The sequence below is a fragment of the Solanum pennellii genome, chromosome 10, assembly GCF_001406875.1.
Source record: "Solanum pennellii chromosome 10, SPENNV200".
In the NCBI taxonomy this organism is placed as follows: domain Eukaryota; kingdom Viridiplantae; phylum Streptophyta; class Magnoliopsida; order Solanales; family Solanaceae; genus Solanum; species Solanum pennellii.
The window spans coordinates 27,985,796-27,994,572 of NC_028646.1; positions in this window are offsets into that span (position 1 = coordinate 27,985,796).

Consider the following 8,777-nt stretch of genomic DNA (forward strand, 5'->3'; position numbering starts at 1 on the left):
TAATTGACTAAATAATAGTAATAATAGATTGAAGTTAAGTCTGAACTATCTTCCTCGTGGGATTGATCCCAACATCATTAGTTGGGTTCTTTACTCGATACGACCGCTTTACTTCTTATTTGAGAAGTAAGTTTGAGCGTATCAAATTTTGGCGCCGCTGCCAGGGAAAGTAGCTTTTAGATTAACTTAAACTTATTACTAAAGTTTAGTCAATATTTTCTTGATTTTACTTTTCTATTGTTTTTTATTCTTGCAGAACTATCTTCCTTATATGCCAAATACACGGAGAGGAAGAGAACCCTTGTTTCCCTACGATCACGAATTAGAGCGTACACTACGCAATATGAATTGAAACTTGGGTATTAATGATGATGATCCAAATCAGAACATCCCAGTTCTGTTTGATGTTCATGGTCAGTTATTACCAGATGATCCGGGTGAAAATCAACAAAGGAGACAAAATCCCGCTCCACGTCCTCAAGAATACTACAGAGGCTATGATAATATAGCAGAATCAGTTGGGCCACTTGTCTTGCCCCCTCTACCACAAGGACACACCTTTGTGGTAACTAGTAGTCTAATGCAAATGCTCACTGCCAGAGGTTTGTTTTCAGGGCTACCTTCTGAGGATCCACATGCCCATATAGCTAAGGTAAGGGCAGTGTGTAAAAGTTGTGTAAGGAGGCCTAATTTGGATTTGGATGTAATAGGGATAAGAGTCTTTCCTCTCTCACTGACGGGAGAGGCTGCTATTTGGTTTACTGTGCTCCCTTATAACTCAATTTTCACTTGGAACCAACTAAGGGACGTTTTCTTAGCACGTTACTACCCGGTCTCCAAGAAACTAAACCAAAAAGACAGAGTGAACAACTTTGTGTCACTACCAGGAGAGTCAGTTAGTAGTTCTTGGGATAGATTCACCTCATTTTTTAGAAGCGTCCCCAATCACCGCATAGATGATGAGTCACTGAAGGAATACTTCTATCGGGGACAGGATGATAATAATAAATTTGTATTGGATACTATATCAGGTGGTTCTTATGGGGAGTGTCCTTATGCCGAGATTGCAGAAAACTTAGAGAAAATATCCCGGAATAATAAAGCTTGGAGTACTAGGAAGTCAGATTCTGGGAGAAAGTACCTTCGCAGTGCAATCCACTCACTACCCAACCACAGATGAGATTCGTGAAGAGATGGCTCATATTAGAACTGAGCTTGGGTTGGTATTAAAACATGTCACTGGGTGCAGAAAAGATAAATGCAGTTAACTACTTGTCTAAACCACCACCACCAAATGATGAATGCTATTATGTGGAGAATTCCTATGCGGTAAATGAGCAAACGGGGGGTTTCTGACCGAGTACCCAAGGCTCAAATCAGGAGAATTGGCGCCAAGGTCGGATCTATGGTAACTATAACCGTGAGGGTCATTATGTCCGATATGGAAACTACAACCGCGACAACAACTTTAACAGGGGTAACTATGGTAACAAAAATGATAGGAATGGGCCCTAGGTCCCTCCTCAAAATCGTGAAGTTACTCCTAGGGATGGTGGAGATAGTATGGCGCGAGTTGAGGATATGTTGCACAAAATGATGAGGAGGTTCGATGCTAGTGATGAGCATATTAAAGTGTTAAGGAGTGATTTAGAGGGTATTGTGCAGAAAGTTGATACACATGCAATATCGATTAAGCAGCTAGAGTTTGCAAATGACCCAATTATATGCGACTCTGAACACATGGCAACCGGGCACTCTTCCTAGCAACACTGTCCAAAATTCAAAAAATGATGGACACTGTATGACAATCACTACTCGGGGTGGGAAGCAGACCATTGACCCACCTATGCCGTCTAATGAGGAAAAGTTGATAAAGATAATGATAAAGTGGTAGAGGTTACTGGTGAAGTAGAAGATAACACGGGAAAAGATGTTGAACTGTCTACAAAGGTAACTCCCATGCCTAGACCCCCCCCCCCTTTCCTCAAAGATTAGTGAAAAAGACCGAGGATGGTAAGTATCGGCGTTTTATAACAATGTTGAAGAAACTTTCTATCAATGTCCCTATGGTAGAAGCTCTAGAACAAATGCCCGGTTATGCCAAGTTTATGAAAGATCTGGTTACAAAGAAAAGATCGGTCACTTTTGAGGATGGTGATAGAATGCAGCATTGTAGTGCTATTGCTACAAGATCTCTGGTACAAAATAAAGAAGATTCGGGTGCGTACACTATTCCTTGTACAGTCGGGTCATTACATTTTGCAAAAGCATTATGTGATCTGGGTGTAAGCATAAATCTCATGCCCCTCTCGATTTACAAGAAGTTGAGTTTGAGTGGTCCAAATCCCACTGCGATGCGGCTACTGATGGCCGATCGAACAGTAAAAAGGCCTATAGGGATACTCCACGATGTGCTAGTAAAAGTGGAGTCTTTCATATTTTTGGCAGATTTTGTTATTCTTGATTGTGAAGTCGACTTTGAAGTGCCTATTATTCTTGGGAGGCAATTCCTTGCTACGGGTAGAGCCTCAGTTGATATGGAAAAGGGGCAGATGAAATTTCAGTTTAACAATGAAGAAGCGACCTTCAACATTTGTAGGTCCATGAGGCAGAGTGGTGAGCTCCAATCGGTATCTGCTATATCCTACAAAGAAAAGATGAAGAAGCACCATGACCTAAAAATTGAAAAACGAGAGTTTATGGTTGGGGATTTGGTGTTTCTATACAATTATAGGTTGCATTTGTTTTCGGGCAAGCTCAAGTCCAAATGGACTGGCCCTAACTTGATTACCCAACTATTCCCTCATGGAGCAGTTGCGTGAGAAACCAAGGAGGGTATGCGGTTTAAGGTAAATGGACGATGCTGAATCAGAAAATGAAGTAATCGAGGCATACCATCTTGATGAAGTCTGAGTAATCAGTCATGCCGAGTCGTTGAATCAGGCGCTTGTTGTGAGGCAACCCAATACTTATAGTTTTCTTTCTAGTAATGGTAGCATTTTCTACTAATGGGTTTTAAATTTGCAGGCACATCACAAGGAAATTCTGCAGAAAATCACTCTGCAACAGTCACTGACGAACACATCGACGGACCGTCACACATGCGACGGACCATCGCATGAATCCCTCGTGTCAGGTACGTCTTTCATTTATTTTCAAAACTAGGGCACACACGACGAAATCAATGATGGACCATCACATCTGCGATGGACCGTCATTAGGGACTCGTTGGTCATTAATGAGCGTACCCGACCCGACCCGGATGGGGGTATTTTAAAAATTGTTAACATTTAAAAAATCCACCCCTTCATTTCACCCATTTCCTTCCCTCTTTCTCCCATTTCCCTCCCTTTCAAACTTCAAACTTCCTACCTCACTTCTCTATCAATTGATCGCTTCCCCAAATTCCCCAATTTTGGATATCTCTTTTCTACTGGTCGGAGTCGGTTATTGTGGTTCTGTTCTTGATCACCAAGTACCTCCCTTGCTTGTTTTTCTTCTTCTCTCAGGTATGTGTCTCTGATCTCTACCCATTTACATTGCATTCTTGTTTTTTAATTCGTATTAGCCTATTTCTTTTTGGTGGGTCTTCATTCTTTGATCCAATTTTGTATAACCTAGGTTGAAAACCTCAAATTGCCTCGTTCAAACTCTAGAAATAGGTGCTTTAACATTGCTAGTTTGCTAGGTATTTGGGTTAGAAACATATAGGTTAACACTAAGTATTCCATGTGAGTCACAGAGGATGAATGTGGCATCCTCAGTTCTGTCACTAAATGACAGAACGAGACCCCGATGACGGACCGTCGTACCCACGACGGACCGTCATAGGGTCTGTTCCAACACCCCCAATACCCCACTGTCCAATTTTCTCCAAGTGTCCACCAACGGACACATGCGACGGACCGTCCTTTCCACGACGGTCCGTCCTGCACAACCGTTCTGGTTGTCAGAGACCCTATTCCTAAGGGTCTCCAACTTTTTCTAAGTGTCCTCTGACTGACATCTAACGGACCGTCATACCCTCGACGTTCCTTCCTGCACAACCGTCATGATGGTTAGAGACCCATCTCCTGAGGGTCTCCATACTTTTTCTAAGTGTCCTATGACGGACATCTACGACGGACCGTCATACCCACGACAGTTCATCCTGCAGAACCGTCATGACAGTCAGAAACCCAAATCCTGAGGGTTTTCATACTTTTTCTAAGTGATCTCTGATGGACATCTACGGCAGACTGTCGTTTCCACGACGGTCCGTCCTGCACAACCGTCATGGTTGTCAGAGACCCTTGTCCTAAGGGTCTCCCACTTTTTCTAAGTGTCCTTTAACGGACATCTATGACGGACCGTCATACCCTCGATGGTCCATCCTGTACAACCGTCGTGACGATCAGAGACCCCTCTCCTAAGGGTCTCCATACCTTTTTCTAAGTACCCCACGACGGACATCGACGATGGACCGTCATTGTCACGACGGTCCATCCTGCTTAGCCGTCATAACTGTCAGAGACTTTTTTTCAGGGGTCTCCACATCAACATAGTTGAAGTAAGACATGACGGTCCGTCGTACTCACGATGAGCCGTCACCTGGTCCGTCGTGTTTCACTGTTACTGCAGAAAAGTCATTACATCTTAGCTCTTATATTTATTTTGTGTCATTTTTGCTCGTCTTGTTTGCTCCTTCTCGTACTAAAATTGATTCTTTACAGGTACTATCTCTAATGGCACCAAAACAAGATCGCATTTACGCACGTGGGCATTCAAAGTCTGGCGCCCCGTCTTCCCGACTGGTTATAGGCTCTGATGATGAGCATGACCCCGAGTACGTGCCTCCAGGCACCACCACTCCATCACGAGCTGCATGTGCTACCAGAGCTACGCCCAAAAAGGTGGCGTCCGGCGTAGTCACTGCCTCCCAGTCTGACGAGGAGCGCACACTGACCGGCACACCTTCTGGGTTAGCTACACATGAAGAAGGAGCGTCTGGTTCCTTAGGAGTTTCGTGGTCGGAGGAAGCCTCCGGGTCCGCAGAAGTCCCTGCACGCGCCACAGCTGCACAGTCTGCCTCCTCTGATGAGGCTGACAGTCCTGATTCCACTCCAGGCTCACCGACTGGTTCTCTCACCCCAGTTGCCAACCATCCCAACCGGTGGTGTGTCGACGGGCAATATCAAGTGTATCCCGATGCAAAGTTTCTAAATGATAAATGCATCATGACACAGACCCTTACACTGGAGAGGCGGGTCCTTACGGGAAGTCTCCCCGCCATGCCAGAGATCCACAATCTCTTCACCAGACTCCGACTGGAGTGGACAGCTCATTCTTTAGGCCGTTATAGTGAGGAGTTGGTCCGAGAGTTCAACGCCTCTTACGTGGCTACTCTCAGATCACAGATAGATAGGCGGGCTGCCCCCGCCAAACATGCCCCACTTGAGCATGTCCGAGTACGTGGCATTCAGGTTGACATCTCCCTACCCGCCATCTGCCCGGTATCCATACGGCGAGGATGTTGATGCCAACAGGACCCCTCTCACCGCCGAGTTCGACTACCGGTGGCAAATTGTAAAAGATGGCCAATTCTTGTGTTAGCCATCGCTGAGAGAGACCACCAAGAGGTGGATGGCCCTGCACTTGTCTGTTGATGGAGAGGGTGCGGAGCCGAAGGGAGCCATTAATAAGGTTAACTTGACCTCACGGCTAAGTTCTTATGGTTGATTGTCCACCACTGCCTTTCCCCCATTGCCGCGATAATATAGTCAAATGGGATCGCGCAGTTCTGATGGCGGCGATGATAGCCTGGTTTGAGGTGGACTTCTCTTGGCTTCTACAGGCAGTCATGCACGAGAGGAATTTCAAGGTCACAACTACTTACCCATTTCCGTGCATGATATTTTCCTTATGCAGGTCCGCAGGTGTGCCCATCTGGCACATTGATCCGCTAAAGACTCCGGTGGGCACTGTTGAGGCCAATGAGTTGGCTCCACGCAGAGGGCCCCATCCAGAGTTGCCTCCACTTAGTGAAACTCTGGCTGATACGGTAGCACATGCTCAGACAGCTATGCAGGCTGCTTCCGAAACTACTGACACTACCCTGGTCGAGTCTATCCCGGGTAGTAGCACTGCCCCTATCTCCTCTCGCTCAGCCCCTTTCCCCGCTCTGTTCCCACTTGCTAGGGTCCAGAAACTAGAGGCACAGATGGCTACACTTCTTCGTCACATCCAGCCTTGGATGCAGAGGTCTATTGTTGATGCAGAGGAACGCTTGGAGCGTAAAATGGTTCAGCACACAGAGCGGAAGATCACTGAGGTTCATCAGCGCTTGGACGCTTTTGAGTTGCGGGTCTAGCCCGGCCAGCCCTCGGGTGGAAGTGTCGACCCTTCAGGCTCTGGTCGAGAGTCTGCGAGCGAACATTGATATGATCCTAGAGGCTAGGGTGCCTGAGTCTAAGGCCCCTTCTGCAGAGCCTGCTGAGGACACAGTGATGGCGGCCTTATTTGCCACTTTTGAGATTCCACCACCTCCCCCTCGAGAGTATGCCAAGAGGCGCAAGGGTCGAGAGGAGGATGAGGCTAGAGCACAGAAGAAGGAGCGCCGTGAGATGGAGGCTGCGAGGAGAGCCTCGCTTGCTGATGAAGAGGCGCATCAGATCTGGGCTGTAGAGTCAGCTGCTGGGGCATCTAGCTCCAGAGATGTGGCGATAGCGGGAGGCACTGCTGATAGTGCTGTTGCTGATGAGGACACTACTGAGGGTGTCCAGACTACAGAGGTAGTGGGTTCCGGGGAACCGGACCCAGCTTGCTGATCGTTGGCGCTTTGCGCCCCAGGTTTGCTTCACCTACTACTCTCGTATTTCAATTTTTTTTATGCATTGGGGACAATTGCATATCTTTTTGTTGGGGTGGGGTAAATGGAAAGTGAGTTCTAGGGTGAAGTGTGAGTAGCCCAATTCACTATCCTCTTTTGGGGTTTTCTTGCCTGTATTCTTTTTCCCCAAGAGACTGTTTATTTTTATTGTTGAACCGGCATGTCTATATCTTGTGTACATAGTTTAACTCTGAAGCATGATGGCTAAAATGGTATCCTAATATAATGAAAAGGATGCATGACTAGGCATAGTAATTGATAAATGTGTGGCTCTAAGCATGACATAGAGATACACCACTGCATGACCCTAAGTCTAACACTCGAACTAGGTGTCTGATAATCTGGTAGTGTAATGATATGTCAAGTGAGTTTGAGGAAAATTTGAATAGTCCACTATTTGTACTGAGCTAGAACCTTCCTGGTTAGTCCTGCTAGAAGTAAGTTGTAATAGACAATTAGGAAAGGATCATAGGCCCTTGTTCAATAGTCAATTTTTAGCCTAAAAACCCGAATGAAATTAATCCCTCTATGATTTAAATGATTTGAGCTTAAAATAGACCTTTCTTTTTCACCCCAACTGATATTTTTTGGGAATAATGTGTTGACCCTGGTCCCTCCTTGGACATGTGCACCTCAGCTTATGCCAAAAGCATAAGTTGAGGGTGGCTAATGCAGTAAACAACCTTCGTTATGGCCCTGACCCAACTTTGGGTATTGTGTACTTTGACTCATGGCAAAGCCATGAGTTGAGGGTGGCTATTATGAGGAATGCTCAGGAAAGTGGAGTTGATAGAACAAAGAGAGAGAAAGAACAAAAGTAAAGTGACTCAAGCACCAGTTGAAAGAAAAGTGAAATAATATATATATATATATATATATATATATATATATATANAGGAAAGGATCATAGGCCCTTGTTCAATATAGCCAATTTTTAGCCTAAATAAAAAAAAACGAATGAAATTAATCCCTCTTTGATCCAAATGATTTGAGCTTAATATAGACCTTTCTTTTTCACCCCAACTGATCTTTTCTGGGAATAATGTGTTGGCCCTGGTCCCTCCTTGGACATGTGCACCTCATCTTATGCCAAAAGCATAGGTTGAGGGTGGCTAATGCAGTAAACAACCTTTTCGTGGCCTTGACCCAACTTTGGGTATTGTGTACTTTGACTCATGGCAAAGCCATGAGTTGAGGGTGGCTCTTATGAGGAATGCTCTGGAAAGTGGGGTTGAAAGAACAAAGAAAGAGAAAGAACAAAAGTAAAGTGACTCAAGAACCAGTTGAAAGAAAAGTGAAAAAAATACAATAAATACAAGCAAGAAAAGAAGAGATCACTTACACAAATGAAGAAATAAGGGAAAATAGCAAGGTGAAAGCATATGAGAAATTGGGCGAAATAAAATGATAAAAAGTGGTATGTTTAGCCGATATGTCAAGGAGGGCAAAAAGTCACTAAAGTATACCTAAATATACCCTACCTGACCCTGAGCCTATGTTTCAAGCTAAGAAAGTCCTATCGTGATCCTAAGAGTTGTATGGCGAACTTAAAGCAGTGAAAATAAGGGCAAGCTTATGGCAATATGTATGAATGAGTTTTGAATTTGTTCTGAGAGTGAGTGTTGAAAAGTAATCCTTATACTCAAACTGAAATCATTGTGTGAAAAATGAGGATGTTGTTTTGAAGTGAGGACACTAGTTGCAATACCGGAAATATTAGCACCTCGGTGAGAAATTAAAGAGGATAGGTGTTAGTGCGTGGTGAGTCTGTGACATGGTCTGATTCCACATAATTCAAGCCTAATAGTGATAACATGCCTAAATATGATGAGACTGATTGGGATTGATATCCAAATGATTGCGAAAGCTAAAATATGGATACTATTGTACAAAGATTTTGTAGTGAGTC